Source organism: Leptidea sinapis, chromosome 16 (assembly GCF_905404315.1).
Source record: "Leptidea sinapis chromosome 16, ilLepSina1.1, whole genome shotgun sequence".
Taxonomy (NCBI): Eukaryota; Metazoa; Arthropoda; class Insecta; order Lepidoptera; family Pieridae; genus Leptidea; species Leptidea sinapis.
In genome coordinates, this window is record NC_066280.1 from 1030896 (window position 1) to 1050074 (window position 19179).

Here is a 19179-nt window from a genome sequence, read left to right on the forward strand (position 1 = left end):
TGCAGATCAAGGGATTCAGATCAGAGCTTGACGAGCGCCAGAAGCAGCCATGCTTCATTCACTCTTTGAAGTGAAGTTTTATGGTTCCTTGATAAGACACCTTTCATTTAACCATGAGTGACGCTGGATGATAACCACGTTACACTTCATTTGTGAAGGTTCTTTGGAGCTCAGAGCGTACACTTGTCGTTTTACTTGCTGTAGCTATTCAACTATGTAAAGTTATTCTTCAGTGAATATTATGTTCCTGTTCTTTTCATCCGCGTATTAGGGCGTTAATCGTTAATTACTTTGACCTCATAGGATTTCGATGAATTTATAAAATTAACATTTAACTCTAACAGCACGTGACCGCCATGATATTTTATAGTATTCGACAGGCTTTTGTGCAAGGCAATTACTGCAATTGTTTTTTATTTAACAACCCATTCTACTATTGTGATATTAACCTTGAAAAATACATAAATTTAATCGTATTTTGTAACAGAATAAAAAGTTTTAAAACTTCTTTTTTTATAGCAACAATATTTATGGCCTTATCATCATCATCATTATCAGCCGGAAGACGTCCACTGCTGGACAAGGGCCTCCCTCAAAGATTTCCTCGACGTTCGGTCCTCCTGCGCTGCCCTTATCCAACGTATTCCGGCGATCTTGACCTGATCGTTGGTTCATCTTGTGAGGGGCATACCAACACTGCGTCTTCTGGTATGTGGTCGCCATTCGAGGAGTTTACTACCTTTATGGCCTTATTTTGTAGGTTTTTAAGTTTATTTAGTAATATTATAATATGCTCACTTTTTTTTTTTGGTTCAAGAAATACATAATATATTATTATGAATACATATTCATACCTTTTATAATACTATCAAAATTGTTCTTCTTTTCTTAATAAAAGTCATATGTATAATAAAAGTAATATTTAGAAGAAATTATTCATAAATGTTTGAATGCAGAAAATAAATGCATTTTTGTACTCGCCAACGAACCCTCGAATTATATTGTCTATCGAGGAATTCAATGGAGAGTTATGGAAAATTTCATTGGAATTATTGTAAAGGCCCATCTCCGATTGTTCAAGTCCAATCACAATTCAATCAGAGCTGTTTTCATATCTGCCGATCGAAATATCATTGAAATGTCGCGGGCAGAAAGGCTATGGATGAAAAATACGGGCTTGTTCTCTGATCGTGTTTACGATAAACATCACTGTCACGCCAATTCAACTTATATACGCATCGGAAAATTTAAGTATGATTAACAAACTAAATTTAAATTAAAAACTAAATTAACAAGCAAAATTATTCGAAATTGAATTAATACTTATTGATATATTATATTCAGAGATAATCCCCGAAGCTTTTAAGAACGTGTAAAGTGGAGGTACTTTCCTGGTCCTGGAAACATCGCGCAAGAAAGCATATTCCACAGTTTAACTATACGTGGCAGACAATTCTTTGAAATCCACACTTCAGAGGCACCACACAAACAAATGGAGAGGATGATATCCAACTTTGTGGGGGATCGTGCGAAGGTGGATGTCGGCGGCAGGATTCAGGTAAAACAGCTCTGCGGAAACCTTCCAGTAATAAATGCCGTAGGAAACTCACAATGAAGGATGTCTCAGCGTAACGACAAGATAAAGCCTATTACAGAACTAGATTGCCAGCAATTAGAGCAGTTCTGCATTGCACGCTGTCAAATAGTTGGATCTGATACCTACTGGCATGTACCAGCCAGAGATGAGAGCAATACTCCATAATATATGCGATAGACCTGCACTTTTAAGAATGTTAGAATATGGTTCGGCTTGAAGTATTATTTCTGTCTAGTTATGACCTCGAGTTTCTTCAACGCCTATTTTTTTTTGCCTTGCAGATAACCACGAAACTAGCAATCACTCTGAATTTTGTAACCCAGTATTCTGGTACTAGATGAGGCATTGAAGGGAGTGCCGTGTTTCGACAAATAAGGATTTTTAGCGTTTAACGCGATAATATGAGTCCGCGTCATCCATTAAATTACTTGAATACACGGGTCGCGGAGCACTGCGCACGCGTGTGAGCGCGTGATCCACCATCGAGAGAGTGAGGGACGAGGTAGGGGGAGAGGGCACGGGGTGCGGAAGGAGGGATGAGAAAACGGGAAGTAGAAACGAGAACTTGACAACTGAAGTTGACGCTGCAGTTATAAGTTCGTTCCGAAATGACCAAATGAAATATGGCGCCAACAATATTGTTAATAACTTACTCCTTACTAATTACTCCAATTTAAGTTTTATCACGAGTCACGTTCACTGATAGCATTTGGTTTTTATAGTGTCGTCCATAAAAATACGGATCCCGCGGCAGTTAAAATCAAACCACAAGCCCGTGAATTTAAATTAGCGCCGTGGAAGAGAAACGCTGAAAGCGAGGAATAATATTCTATTATTTTTGTTCAAGTTGAATCCATTCTGAAATACAATCATTGTCATTCGTATACTTTACCTGCAATCAACTTGCATTGCTTTTCGATTCTCTTTTATCGTTTACCATTTAAAAGTCATTTATTGCTGGTTTTATTGTATAAAAAATAGCCGTACAGTCAGTGGGTTTCGACATGCGTAATTTGAATCTGTGATTTTTGGTGAAGAGATGATTATTTCACTCAATTATTGTTCGCAATAGCAATTCCGACGAATTGCTTTGTACCCAATAATTGAATTTTTTTAAATAACATTAACTTGTGCATTTATTTACAGGTGTGTCGATATGTGTTTTGCAAAACTGGTAGAGTATACCAGTAACCAACGAGCTAGGTAACGAGTAACTATCTGTCAAAGCTTTGCTTAAGGAATTTGTAACATTATTATTTAACTTAATTAAATGTATATGTATAAGATTACAATTTTAACATAATATTTAATGCATAAAATTTTTATTATACCTGCATAATTATAAAGTTTGAATAATAAAGTTATAATTATAATATTTAAAAATAACGACTACCACTAATAAATGAAACATAGCAATTTATCTGATTCCTATTAAACTGTTCCCACTTTGAAAAAATAAACGGAAACTAGACAAGCTCCTGCGGCGCAGCGACCCAAAGTTGAACTTGGCCTCCGACACGAGAGTCCTCCACATAGGTTAGGTCCTGTCCGATATCAAGCCAATTCATGATTTTCATCGTACAGGTCAGCGTTCGCCCGGTCTTTCCAACTGTACTTTGGGCAAACTACTGGGCGGTGGCCCTCTAGATGTCCCGAGTATACCAATCCTCTCCTTTGTTCTACGTTACCAAGCCGGCAGAGAAGATTAACTTCTGCAATAATGTTGGGCTCAGCAACGAGGTCTTTTATATTGGTATTCTTGGGGACTCTCCGTTCCCCATTTTCAAACGTAGGATCTTTCGCTCTGCTACAAGTAGTCTTGGTCTTATAATGGTTTTATATGTTCTGATTTTTGTCCTTCTACTGAGGAACCCGGACACTATGACTTTGTGTAAGACACCGTAGCGCATTAGTGCTCCGTATATCAAATTCCTCCTCACGGGTGTTTTTGTCAGTCACTGTGACATGTGAGAAAATGGGAATGGAGAGTCCGCAAGAATGCCGAGATAGAAGACCTCGTTGCTGAGTCCAACATTATTGCAGAAGTTAAGGCCCATCTTCTCCGCTGGCTCGGCCACGTAGAACGAGACTAGCAGATAGAATAAACCAAAGAAACGATTATTTGTGTTTTGTTATTCTTCCTCAGTCCACTATTGTGTATCTTTTTTATTATGTTTGTGTCGTTCTACAGACACTGGATTGCTGTTGGTTGTTACGTTGTACACACTATGCATGATGTTGGCTATAACGATGTAGGACTCTACAAGAGATGTACACGAACTAGTATAAAAAGAAGGACTCTGCGCCGTAATATTAGCAAGTGAAGCACCTTTTTGCTAGTGTGTGTGGTTACGGGATATACCAGTTACACAATTTTTTCTCCCATAAATAATTATTCACAACGCACGACGGCATTATTAAAATATTTTATTGCGACGCAAACTGATCTGTCACAGACGATGGCAAATCTCATAATGGCGGCCGATCGGCTTGTATTAGTGTAAGTGTATGGGTGGGGCTATGTATTTACATGTTTACCGGCTTGTTTTGGTGCCTCACTGTTATGTATGGTGACACGGAGATGTATTAAAATTTTCTTGTTAAATATATTAATAAGACAGTAGGTATTGAATTGAAACAAATCATGTTTAAAATTTTATTATCATAATAGTCAAATTTCAATCAAAGAATTTCATAAATCAAATTAAACAACCTCATTTTCCCAAGTATTTCTCACCAATTATTATTTTCTTCAATAAAGCTTTAATAACCTCAGAGCAAAAAAGTTAATCCTATAGTGACTGTCGGTTGCGGCTACAAATCCGAGAGCTGCCTCTTACAATTTATTTACAATAAATTGTGAAAACTTGTGTAAAAAATACTTTGAACAAGACTCAGAACGTCGATACAATTGTACCACCTTTCAACTGCAAGTTGTGTTATAAATTACATGTTGTTTAAATGTTTATAATATATTTTTGAATAATGGTACAGACTAGCTCGCAGCTGACAATCATTATGTCTTGAAATGAAATATAGCTATTGAGTAAATTTTAAGCACAATGTTGGAGGACTGTATTCTGTATGGTTTTCACATGTTTAGATAATGGAATTGAAAGTAAAATACTACAATATAATAATAACTAAATACAAAAATTCAATAGATTTTAATATGTAATAATAAGACTGTTAAAATAATAAAATTAAAATAACTTAGAATGACCACAACATTTTATTAATTCCAAACAAATATGAATCTGTAGCCTCTGTTACAAATTACTAATTTTTTGTATAATAAACCTAATTATGACTCGTCAACAACAGATTCTAAGATTTTTTAAAAGTTTGTGCCTGTCTATCTGTCTATCCTTCTATCGGTAGTACCATGAACCAACACAATATGACTACTGACACCAAGCGCTTCAAAGTTTCTTAAAAATAACCGGCGGTTCCATATCCACTTTGTGCAAGGTAGTCACTGCAATTCTGTTTACATCCAATTCTATAATTGTTCTTTAATATTAATCTAGAATATTGTAAGAGTGACAATTAATATTGAAAAAGTGAAATGGCAGAAAATAATGAAAGTTTCAAACATATTAACGCGTTGCAAATTGGAATAAGAAAATATTTAAATTTTGATTTAGATGTTAAGCTGTGTATTTATGGCTACACTAGTTACAATACTTCTCGAACGGCTCGATCAATTGGCATAAGGAAGAGATGACACTTCGTTATGCATCTATACCATATTACGGGGTTGTATATAATATTCCGTATATTGTTCAAAGAACTGTTTGCCCTAATACCTGCTGCCCCATTCCACTTTTGCAACTATTTTCATTATTGTCATCCTCACCATTTTGATGTTTTGCGCAGCATGTTTCTACAGCGGCGTGGTTTTCAAGAAACTTTTGGCCGCAAACTACCAAACAAAAAGAGATCCCCTTTATAAAAATCCAAGTTCCTTGAGGTGACCCGTACGATCGTATATCCACTGTCGAAACAGACAATAAGAATCCGTAGCGATAATATTTTTTCAAGTAAAGTTGAAATGTCTTTTGGTGTTGAGTTCGTGGTCAAAAACCTCTCAAATTTTAGACAAAAAGTTTTGATTGGATTTTACACACAACATTCATTCTTATTGTGCTGCGGTCCCGACGGGGTTAAATCTCGCGATCCGCTGAGCCTGCCACTTACTGTTCAATGATCACTCAAACCTCAGACATTTTCGTCGCTTTTAGCACTTTCATAATGCTTATGCGATTGCGTTGCGTATGATAATTAATATTATGTTGTACTTTAATGAATAATGATTTGTTGTAACTTTCATGTGTAATACTTACAGATTATTGTACCTACATACTAAAGTTATAGTATTTTATGGAACAGTTGTATAATGAGGGTCAAGACACGCGAGTGGCCCGTGTTGCGATATGAGCCGCAGAACATCACAATGAATGACGCCACGAGCATTTTTTGACCTAGTTATATAATGTGTCGGATACAATATTTTTTCTACGATTAGGTAATTTTAAAGAAAACAAATACTCATAAGTAAGTTTTCAAGTTGCCGCTAAAATGGGCGGGAAATGTATTGTATACCTACCTATACCTATAATTATTATAACATCTGGTGAGTGGTTTCATTTTTCCTTCAAGGAATGGCATAGGTACACTCATACAGCTAATGCGGGTAAATTGAAAATAACAAAATATACCTAGCAACATCTTGGCAAATTATATTAACAAGTTTTTTTCTTAGGCTGACATAAAAATATTTAGTCTAATGATTTAAACATAAAAATATTATGTATGTAATACTCGTATAGTATTTACTACCTAATATTTCTATGAACCTTCCATACCTAACCTAGATTTAGTTGTCTGTGGCACCAAAAAGAATGTGCGTTTTTGGCGACATTATAGTAATGTAAACAATGCTTCATTAAGGCAATAAAGTTTGTACTTATATAAGTGATCGTGGCTTTATAAATGACAGATAAAAGTAAAGGAGTAGAAAAAAAATATTAGTCGTCTAACGGCCGTTTTCAATAACCTATCTACCCTTGGTTTACTTACGGATACATTACTGTCACCGTTTAATGACAAGATCTTATCTATCCATAGTAACGTTCAATATTGTTATAGTCCAATGCTATCTGTCAATAGGTTATTGAAATGTAAGGCAGCGTTAAAGGATAGATTTGTCTACGTCTAGTTAGTTAAACTAAGGATGGATAGGTTATTGAAAACGGCCAAAAATGTTCTCAACAACATTCATCAACGTCAAATAACCGATTGAAACGAAACTAACGAAAAACAAAACACAATTCAAACCAAAAGTTGAAGCTTGTGCCCAATCAACGGACAAAGGTGCTTCACAATATTCAACTCACAAACGAAATCGTTTCACCTAAAAGATTAAAATTGTTTCAGCTTGAAACATATTGCACTTTGAACTTTTTATTTATTTTAAAGTGATGTTGTTAGACGTAGAATATACTTTAATGGACCCCTCGTATCCGTCGCGTCGGCTTATGAAAGGCAACCCCTTTAGGTTTATGTGTATCATTATCATATCAGCGGGAAGAGGTCCACCGCTAGACAAAGGCCTCCCCCAAAGATCTCCACGATGATCGGTCCCGCACTACCGTCATCCAATGTACTCTAGCTATTTTAACCGATGCATCTTGTAGGGGTCTACCAACACTGCGTCTTCTGCACCATTCGAAGACTTAACTGACCAAACGGCCATCTGTCTGTCGAACTATGTGCCCTGCCCACTGCCACTGAAGTTTCGCAATCATTTGGGCTATATCAGGACTTTGGTTCTTCTAGGGATCTCCTTATTTCTTCTGATCCGATCTCGCAGGCAATCCCCGAGCATAGCCCTCTCCATTGCCTTATTAGCGACCATGAGCTTTCTCATGAGACCCATAGATAGCGACCACGTTTGCGAACCGTAGGTTGTTAAACGCTGGTTTACAACTTTTGTCTTTAGAAACTGTTGTATGTGTGTGAAGTGTGTTCTACGTTATCTATCACGGGTGTTCCAAAGAACTGTTGGCCTGATGACCAGCCAATTCCACCTCCACATCATACGCCAATAAATTTATTATCACCCTCACCATCTGATGAGTAAAGTTTCTGCACAATGAGGTATCTTAAGGAACTTTTTACTTAAACGATAAAATGAGTTCCCTTGAACAGAATTTCCCGGACACTACAACTTTTAAAATAGCTCGTAGAATCTGTACTTAAACAGCTAGCGATGCTCTTGTGGTTCCTCTGGTGATGCTAGAGAACGTGGGAGGCGACGATCACATGAAAAAACCCAAAGGTGGCATCAGATTCACGACATCTCCACGCACCACGCTTTGTGTAATTAATTAATTTGCTTCACAATCACTTAGGTGTACTTACATTAGCTTAATTATCAGTATTACGTAATATGTAGATGAAGATTCATTTTTGTTATTTGGTTCCGACAGCCCTTCTCTCATTCAGCATTCCCTCTTCATATATACATAATCTTTTAAGTCTTCGGTTACAAAGTGCCCAAGATATTTAAATTGCTCTACTATTTTTAGAGGTTCACCGTTGAGTTTTATTGGTGGTACGACTCTTGGAGACTTGTTAGCAGCCTTAAATATATGACCTCACTTTTCTTTGCATTTTATAGGAGACCATGCAGATGACCATAAGACGCACAGACTTTAAGGAGTATCAGCGTAGCTGATGTTATTGACGCATAAGTTACCAACGTGACAATCGACATGCATGCTGCTGAGACCCTCGATGAAATGTCATTACGTACAGAGAGACTAGGTGAAGTCAATTCAATCCCTAACTTACTCCCCACTCCAAATGTATGGCTCAGAAAAACTCTTCCGCCCATCTTACGAGATTTACTCGACTCCTATACCAATACTTGAATATTTTAAGCTGATCTGTTGGGAAACCAGCTCTACGTAATGTAGTAAGTAATTTTAAGTGACGCTGAGAAGAATAAAAACGCTTGAGGGTAAAACAAATAATCTGATCTAGAGCCAAATGAGGCACCAATAACACCCACCTCATAAATGAATTAAGTCCATACATAAGGGAGCTACTGTAAAAAATCGAGGAGTTCCCTTGACTGTCCATCCTCTTCATATCAGACCCTTAATGACAGCCACAACCCATATAGGTGTAAAGTTCTCATCAATACAAATTATTCAAGCCCAAACACCAGATAATTACTGCAAGTCCTTGAGGATTTCCTTCGACTGTCTTTTGGATTCATCATCAGATCGACTCCAGCCCTTCATTAAATAATGTAACATATGCACTAGTTACCACAACGATTTTCGAAGGTTCCCCTCAAATTTCTCAAGGGTGCCATAATCAGATTCTGAATTCTTTATTGTGTTGGTGCCTTGTAATATCTCCTTTCCAACAAAAAATAATCATCAAAATTGGTTCATAAACGACGACGGTATGCACGAACACACATAAAAAATATATTGTTTGGTTGAATTGAGAAACCTCTTTTGTCAGTTAATAAAGGACGCGCTACAATTTAGACCCCATAAAATATACAGTAGGCTGTAGTAATGTTTGAATAATAACAGTGAGATAATATTTGTGATTACAATGAGCTTATTATGCCTACTGCTCGGCTAATTCGAGCTAGTAAGTCTTTTGTGACGATATTATATATTATTATATGCTTGCACAACAAGATCCAAGAATATGTTCAAAACAAATGTATTACGTCAGTTCATACCTCAGATTGTGAAGGGAGCGACCGGCCTCAGGCTACATAAAAATACATTATATATAACGATTTTATGAAAAAAAGAAGCCCGCTGAGTTTTTTGCGCCCGTTCCTCTTAGGTCTGAGGCATACTTTATCGAATGGGTGGTAGTTTTTACTTTCAATAAGTGATATTATTATATGATAGAATAAGTAAGCAAAAAAACCTTTTTACAATAGATTTGAGGTTTCTTTAGTTTTAATTCCGCCAATATTTGTCTTTTAGCAATTTGACACGTGTTCAGTCTCGTGCCAGATTTTGACGAGACAACACGTCCTGAGGATGCCTCGTATAGAGGCGAAACACGTGTCGAATTGTTTAAAGACAAATATAGGCGGAAATAACACTAAAGAAAACTCAAATCTATTGTATAATTATGGATTTCCGCAAAGTAACGCCTACTTCAATAAATTTTCAAAAAAACCTTTATAAAGTGGTGCTAAATTATTAAAACGTCAATCAAATTATGTACGTCAAGAAATCTGGTCAAAACATAATTCTTACCACATTTCCTCTGTCAATAAGAAATAATAAAAAATCATAAATCTTTCTAGATAAGCCAAAGAATACAATAATGTAATTGTTCGGATGCAAAAATAACGTTGTATCGTCTCGCATCATTAGCCGCGAATCCACTAGCGACGCAGGTCCCCCGTCCGCTCCGTAGGTCCCCTGACCGCCCCGTAGGTCCCTCGACAGCACCGCTGGTCCCCCGCCCGCGCCGCTGACTGTCCGTTCACAAACCTCCACATCGCCGCGCGGCTCCCGGCCGACTCCTTTGTACGGAGAGATTAATGGCGTAAGCTAGCCGCCCGCGACTTTCATTTATTGGTAAGGGATCAATAGGGCGACTCTTTGGTTACTTTTAGGGTTCCCGGGATGAAATGGTGAAACTTTTTATTATCATTCTTAGGAGTCGCAGTTTAGGAGATAGGTAATAGTAAATAGGGTATGTGTGTAACTACATAAAGCGGACTTTTGCTATTGACAAGGTTGTTGGTGCACCGTGATGGTGGTAGGCCTACCAACACGCTGTTTTGCTGCGAGCAATGTGTTCTTGCCCACATTAATCTGTAGTTATACGGGGATTAAATTATACATTACCAAAATATGGTAAAACATCTTCGATAGTAAGTTTAGGTTTTTTTTTATGAAAAAGGACGAAAAACGGTCGTATGGATCACATAGAGATGACAGCAATACTCCATATGTGGCCGGACCTGAGCATTGTAGAGTGCTAGAATGTGGGCCGGCTTTAAGTATTGCCGTGCTCTATTTATGACGCCCAGCTTCTTCGAAGCCATTAGTCTATATTTCTCCTGGTTTAGTCATATTCCATTTCATTAATTATACTAAAATATCTTACAAACCTTTATTTTAACATCATTCCATCCTTTTTCTTTTTTTTTTTTATAAAAGACACAAGAACAAAGTGGCTTCCCATGGACACATTCTTAGTTTAATCCATAGTTTCTCAACCTTATTTTGCTCACCGCCCACTTTGAGAATATGTTTTTTTCTAAAGTATTTTCGTGTATTTTTTTGCTTTTTAGATTATATTTTTTAATCTACCCACGCCCCATCTGCGCCATATCAATACCCCCTAATTTTCTCTGGGTCACGTTGAGAACCTATGGTTTAATCTATGTAGCAGTTTAAGGTAAAGTAGAATTACTTATTATTCTAAGTTAAGACTAGATTGTAATGCAAGTGGGGCAACATTATAATAACAATATTATTATGTCCCCTAAAGGAAAGAAAAAGAAACCTATCCTAATATATTTCCGAGAATATATTAAATAGTGTTAAACTATTGTTAAAATTTATTCTATTCTTATGTATGATGTAAGTTCATGTGTTGTTCAAATAGGAATTAACTTATCTAATATAAAGTTATCTTTTTGTGAACGTATAGAACCCAGAAACAAAGGTGATCACTCTTGGCCAGATTTTTCGGACAGTTTACCTTTGAACAAGTCATGTCGTAAATTTACAGTCAGAATCCCCAATCGCTTTGCAAAGACTTCTAAATAAATTCTTAGTAAAGATACTTTGATTTATCCAATTACAATTTCAAGCATACTTTATAACTTTTTAATGGCTTTGGATGTCTTATTATTTTATTGGAAGATTAGTTCTTTTTATAAAACAACATCCGAAAAAGTTTTATTTTCGTATTCATAAGTCTTACAGAACTTAAATTTAGTATAATCTGTAATATTATCTCTTTGTTTGTGCTGGGAATGTCTAGTGAAGCGGTCGTCGTCAATTTTAATATTTTCATCAAATGTTAATCGGTAATTCGATACGTTATTTTATTCAGAAGAATTATAATAATAATTTAAAGTATTTTTAATTTTATATATATGCTTAATGTCAATTTTTGTATCGTTGCAAACAAAATATGAGTAGGTCTCCAGATGGTAAAAGTTTTTACAAGAACTTATTTGCAACCCATGGCTTTGTGAACAATTGACAAAAATTAGTATAGTTATTACTGAATTATTATTGCTGATGTTACAGCAACGTTATTCAAACAGTTTGTAAAATACCCAAAACTGTGATGAAAAATGATTGAAATTATTAAATAAACCGCGCATGATTACTTCATCATTTATTGCTTAGAATAATAAAAATTTACAAATATTTTATAAACAGAAATAAACCAAGCCTTACTTACTGCGTTTTTCAATTCATGGCTTAAGAAATTAATTAATTAAATCATAAACAACATATTGTTTATCAATATAATGTTAAAGTTTGTGAATGTAGGTTCTGGTGGATACCAACACCGGACATTACGTTAAAGTGATCAATACCAACCGCATCACGTTGACGTCTGGTGTTCCACAACCGGGCGTTTTGCAAGAAATTTCTTGCCTCGCATGCAAGAAAAAACATTATCATCATCAGTCGGAAGAAGTCCACTGCTGGACAAAGGCTTCCCCAATGATCTCCACGATGATTGGTCGTGCGCTGCCCTCATCCAACGTATTCCGGCGATCTTGACCAGATCATCGGTCCATCATGTGGATGGCTTACCAACACTGCGTCTTCCGGTACGAGATCGCCATTCGAAGATTTTTCTGTCCCACCCGCTATCTGTCCGTCGAACTATGTGCCCTGCCCACTGTCACTTCAGTTTTCCAATCATTTGGGCTATGTCGGTGACCTTAGTTCTCCTGCAGATGTCCTCATTTCTGATTCGATCTCAATATATATAATAAATCTCTCCGTTGCCCTCTGAGCGACCACGAGCTTTCTCATCAGGCCCATAGTTAGCGACCACGTCTGCTTACCGTAATTCATCACTGGCAACACACACTAGTTGAAAACCTTTGTCTTCAGACACTGATATTTTGGAGGAGAAGATTTTACGGAGCTTCCCGAACGCGACTGTATATTAAGTTTACAACTATACATTCAAGTTTGTTTCAATTCAGAGACTTTCTTAATATTGTAGGTTGCCCTGTAGAAAATGCCCTGGTGTTGCGGATGTCCATGGCCTGTTGATTCACCCCTCCCCATCACCTAAGCCTCTTGGGCGTTTACCCCTCTTATATAAAAAGGTACAAAATATTACAATATGAAAGACGTACAGTTATACCGACACGTGCTTTCGAGAGCCGCGTACCCATCCTGTTATTGTAAACATTTATTATTATACTAGCTGACCCGGCAAACGTTGTTTTGCCATATAAAGTATAATTCACGCGATAGTTTTATATGTAATAAAATATTGCCTATATTATAGCCTGTACATCATTTTGTTCTATTGTCAATAGTTTTTGCAGCGCAAGCAAAAATAGGTTTTCGATTTTACACCTTGTGTTACAAAATAGCAATTTTATTATGGATCCCTAATTTTGAAAAAAAGCATAGCCTATAGCCTTCCTCGATAAATGGACTACACAACACTGAAATAATCATTCAAATCGGACCAGTAGTACCAGAGATTAGCGCGTTCAAGCAAACAAACAAACACTGCAGCTTTATATATTAGTATAGATATAGTATACTGAAGTCATTATAATTGTGTAAACCAAATAGATTTGTCTTGATATAAACCGAAGAACGAAAAACGCCCTACACATTTAGTTATTTTTTTTAAAGTGTTAACCCTCATTTCTGGGATTAATTATACAAATTAAATTTAAAAACAATGTTTATGAACGATGCGGGACTCGAACCCGCGACCTCTCGCGTTCCGTGCGAGCGGTCTTTCCAAATGTGACGTTCGTTGATAAAATCTTGTATGCTTTGTTCAACTCTCAGGTTGTGGCTTCATCTGCAGGATCTTCTTTACAGTTGATTACCTGTTCAACCCCAATATTTGCATATTAGGAAATTGACTTGAGATGTCGCCCTTTCAAATCTAAACAATTTATGTTTTAAGGTGATATTACTCTTCTGAGAATAATTACACGAATAAAATTTTAATACAAGATTTATGAACGATGCGGGACTCGAACCCGCGACTTCTTGCGTTTCGTGCGAGCGCTCTTCCAGTGAGCCAACCGTTGGAATGTTCGAGTTACGTAACTTTGACGCACGGAATAAAATTTGTTTTCAAATAAAATTTGTGTAACATCCCTACCTACATTATAATACCTGAGGCGAGTCAGTTAATAAGCAGTTCCTCACATCAAGTGCGATAATTATCTTTTCAACCGTCTTCATTTAAATTAACATAATATATGTCACCTTAAACGAAGTAGCGTAGTCTTGGTCGTTTTCTGTTGCATTTCTCAAATTCTTCGCTCAATCCTTTTACTTTAAGCATTAGTTAAAGTTACGTTTTACAATAACCTCACTTATAGAACCATCTAAGAAATTCATAGCGGGTAATATCGAGGTGGAAACCGCAGCGGTCATCTTTATTCGCCTTCAAAATTTCTTACATTATCGCTTCTGGCGCTACGCCAAACGCGCTTGGCCGCTAGGTGAGATGAAAGGTTATCGTCCACTGGTCGGGTCTTGCATGGCCGCCGCTAACGACATCGCCTCAAGAACGTTTTATTGCGGCTGATAACACTGTTACGATCCTTTGTTTAAAATGTTACAGGATTATGTTTCCACGTTCGCATTATGCTACGAGAAATCGAAGAAATAGTTTTTCAAGTTATACTTCTTTAGGCGCGGTATGAAAAAATTATAAGAGTGAAATTTTAAGATGCGCGCGCATCACTGTATCACAACTTTCGTGAAGTTGGTTCCTAAATTTTCTGACGTTTGCGTCATTCGTTATTTTTTTTTGATTGGTCCATTATTATGACACGCAAAGGGTTCCCATACAGCCGTATTATTTTTTTAATAATTAATTGTCAAAGCCATTTTGCAAGATTTTTACAAAATTGTTCTTTCTAAAAACGTAGAATAACACGAGGCATAAATCATTTTAATGATTTTTGCCTCATTAGGCTAAAGAAGTATAACTTCTTGCGTGCATATGTTTACTTATACAAACACACTTTTTTTTATATCGTTAGTGATGGATAAACGAATACACAAAGAAAATTCAATCAGGTGTTATTTTCAAGAAACATTTATAAAACGAATACAGAAACCTTAGATAAAGTTTTGCTCAATAACAATAGCTTTTTTTACTACGGCAATTATTATATGCTTGTGTGTGTGGCATCTCGAAACTCAATGGCATCTTACAAATTTCGTAACATACGCTTCGTGTTATTTTACATTGAAATTAATAAAATACACATACATAATACATTACAAGTACAATTCTTAAGTTTGGGGGTAAAGTATAAATGGGTAATCGTGAGCCAACTTAGAGAAGGCAATCTCTTCTCAGTTGGGAGTAGAGTAATATTTATGTACACCTTGAAGGATATTATTATCATTTTAATGAATACACAAATAAAACTACGTAATTAATTTTTAGTTCTTAAGGCTTAGATACTATTAAAAACATTTTTAGCATATTATAGTGAATAGGAAATTTGTTAAAGCACTTAATTAAGAATTGTAGGTTCCATTTCTAGAATTTAGAAATTGAAATAAAAAAATATCTATCATTAATCTTACATAATATTTTTTGCCCGCGTTAATGTACACTCTCCTTTATGCCTTACTTAAAACGTAACTGATATAGCGACTCTGAAAGCACTCAGACCGAACAATCACTTTATGTTCACGGCAGTATTTATGCACTTTTAAATTGTAATAAACTAAAATAATGTTCTGTTTAAAATATGATTTAATAGTAATGTGGTAATAATGGCTCAGAGTACGAATACTTCTTTAATTGTTATGTCTGGCGTATGGTTCGGTAGCGAAGCCTGGGTCAAATCAATATTGCTCTATTAAACTATTGAAAAATACATTGTTAATACAACATGCAAAAAGAGTCAATAATCGCTTGACCAAACAGTTTTCTCTCGTGTTTTTACATTTGAATGTAATGAAGAATAAATAATAATATAGACTGCCAAGTGAATGTACTGTACGCTTTTCTAAGTAAAATTTACTCAATATTACATTTAAATCTATATAAAACTAGGTAATCTATTGATATGGAGAAACTTGTGTCTTATATCGAGACCTCCTAGGGAAGGTCGCGGAATGGGGTAAATTGAAATTTGTCCAACTTAACCCCCAGAGGACTCTAGTTTGAGCGTTTAACACAAAAAAAAATCCATTTGTCGTATCACCACTCTTCAACAACACCTCCCTTAAAGCTTCGCCTAGGATCAGAATCCTGAGTCGCGAAATGCAAAGCCAAATTGGCTTTGAAGTAGTCTAGGTGTCATTAATAGAACATGCCAATACTTCAAGCCGGCCCACATTCTAGCGCTCTAAAAAGCGCAGGTATCTCATATGGAGTATTGCTGTCATCTCTGGTCTGGTGCAGCTGAGTATCAGATCGATCCATTTGACCACGTGCAACACAGAGCAGCTAAAATTGTCGGGTACCCAGTGCTCTGTGAATGGCTGGATCGTTGCGTATAGAACCGCGTCGCTTAATTGTGTTTCTTCTACGCATTTATCACGGGAAGTGTTCCAAAGTGTTGTTTCATCTGATTTCACTCCACAAGTTAGGATATCATCCCCACCACCTGGATGTGTGGCAGTCCTCCACAGTGTGGTTTCAAGGAGCTTTCCTCCACGTACTATAAAGCTGTCGAATTACCTTTCTTGTGCGGTGTTTCCGGGACGATACGACATGGGTGCCTTTAAAGGAGGGGCGTACACCTTCATTAAGCGCCGGCAACACTAAAGAATGTGAGAACAACACACATTTTTTTAAAGAAAATAAGGTACGAGACGAGCAGTTCGTTGAGCTGATGGTAATTGATACGCCATGACCATTACAATGCAAAGCCGCTCAGGCCTCTTGAAAAATCAAAAACTCTGAGTGGCACTGCAATTGCGCTCGTCACCTTGAGACATAAGCATTCTCATTTGCCCAGTAATTTCACTAGTTACGGCGCCCTTCAGACCAAAACACAGTAGTGTTTACACATTACTGCTTAACGACAGAAATTGGCGCCGTTGTGGTACCCATAATCTAGCCGGCATCCTATGCAAAGGATACCTTCCACTGCGAAATTCATCACATATCTTGTTTCATGCAATAATACGCGTTATATCAGAAGTGTTGAATCCACAGCCCTAAGCATGTGTATTATGCATAGTATATATATAAGTATATCCCATAACGTAAGTTCTAGAGGATCATGTGATACAGGTGCTATGTTAATATACTTTCGTGTACACAATATTTATACCTATCCGTCTTCCCTTACTTGGCATGCGTCCGTGTATAATGGGATGTCGCTATGCCAACTTAATGGCTGACAGGTTTGCCCTGCATGTTTCAGTATGACAATTCGATGATAATTGAATTAGCAGACACCTCTGTTTATGAAATGATTATACTCATATACAACATTTTATTTTGATAAAACCTTTAGTTGCGAATGCAATGGGCAACTACAAGTGTAAGTATAATGTAGGGACAATCGATTCGATGCACATTTCTGCCCATCTGTGTTTATGAGTACGGGGACCGTGTTGGTCCAAACAAGCTTTGTTCAGAGATCAAATTCAAATACTTTTGCCTCAAGTTACATGACGCGATTATTTCATATTAGGAGAAGACTTGTTCTTATCTCTTTTATAGATAAATCACAACTTATCTACTTTTTCGTCTAAATGTCATCGAGCAGTGCCATTTGGCACTAGATCTTTCATATACACCCAAATCGGTAGTTCTTTAGTCTTTCATATACACTACGCTCTGACTAAGTTCTGACTCTCATTTTGTTTATAAGCGCTAAAACAAACGCTGCGCGCGCGCCAATACGGCGCCGTTCTATACCGCGGCGCAGTGGCACTTGCCGATCATGGAAGGTCGCGTATGGCACAGTTAAATTCCATCATTTAAGGCAGTAGCTAAGTAGTAGTGAATATTAAGAATTAGTTAAAGCGATCTTACTGTAACATTTTATATACTTACTAGTTGTGTCCGCTATCACGTCAGCGTGGACTTAAATCTTTCTCGGATTTAATTAAAGTGGCCGCTGGAGTTTCGCAAGGCAGTGTGCCTACACCTACACTATTATTTCTGTGTCTCGGTGATATGTTGAATGCCTCTAACGTCATCTAATACCATTTTTTCACGGCAAAGTTTCGAAGAGCTGTTTGATGATTCCTACCGCAGAATTTCACCTTCGCATGACATGCCACAGACTTGGACGTCATCACCACAATCTAGATGTCTGGCATCCCTCTATAGTTCAGTTTTCAAGAGATTTTCTTCCACATACAATATAGAAAAAGCGCTCATTGCGCGGTGTGACATGGGCATCATCAAAAAAGTTACGTACTCTTATCTAAAGGGTCAGCAACGCCCCTGTTGCTCAAAACCAGAGAAATCATTTTGCAGTGGAATGTGAGTGGTGATCACTTAACATCAAGTGTCTCGTACGTTCGTTTGTCCATCAACATTCAGCCGAAAGACGTCCACTGCTGGACAAAGGCCTCCCCCAAAAACCTCCACGACGATCGGTCCTGCGCTGCCTTCATCCATCGCTGCGTCGGTCCATCTTGCCTACCAACACTACGCCTTCCGGTACCTGGTGGCCATTCGAGGACCTTACTCTGTCCGCCGAGCTATGTGCCCTGTCCACTGCCACTTCAGTTTTGCAATCATTTGGGCTATGTCGATGACTTTGGTTCTCCTACGGATCTCCTCATAATATAAAAAATATTATAGAAATATTCTCAAATATTCTCAAATATTTATATTTTTGACATGCACATTAATAAATAGAGATTTTTACGCTCGATTGCACCATAACATTGCACCCAAATTTAAATTCTGCACAGTAACCTCAGTAGACGTAGAACGCTCCTTTTCCGCTTACAAAAATTTACTAAGCGATCGTAGACACAATTTGTCTACAGAACATTTAGAACAGTACTTAGTAATACATATTTTTAAAGCTAAATCTTAAATTTCATTGTTACAAATACGATTGTCAGTACAAGCCTCTATAAAATTAATAAAAATATTTAAAAATATGACATTATATTTTTTCTTGTTGTTAATTGTATGCATATTTTGGCCCTTTTTATGGATTTTCGTGCATATTTTAGCTATTTTACTTGCATATTTTGTTGTATATAATCCGGTCTCTATTAATTAATATACTAAGAATCGTCGCACAATCACTTAGTGCAATCTTAAACAACTTCCATCTTTAGGTCGACAACGCACTCTCTCTTGACCTTGGTGGTGCGAAAGTCTATGCTCTT

General features: G+C 36.9%; 1 long non-coding RNA gene across 2 annotated transcripts; it reads left to right on the top strand.

Moving 5' to 3' along the window:
• The first annotated feature begins 1164 nt into the window (after nt 1–1164).
• LOC126968611 (uncharacterized) lies at nt 1165–3716 on the top strand. 2 transcript variants are annotated; one of them, XR_007730259.1, is made up of 3 exons: nt 1165–1251; nt 1345–1558; nt 2744–3716. It is a non-coding gene; the product is annotated as an uncharacterized LOC126968611 (long non-coding RNA). The 2 variants fall into 2 exon arrangements; XR_007730258.1 differs by lacking the exon at nt 1165–1251 and having other exon boundaries at nt 1303–1558.
• Nucleotides 3717–19179: the final 15463 nt, after the last annotated feature.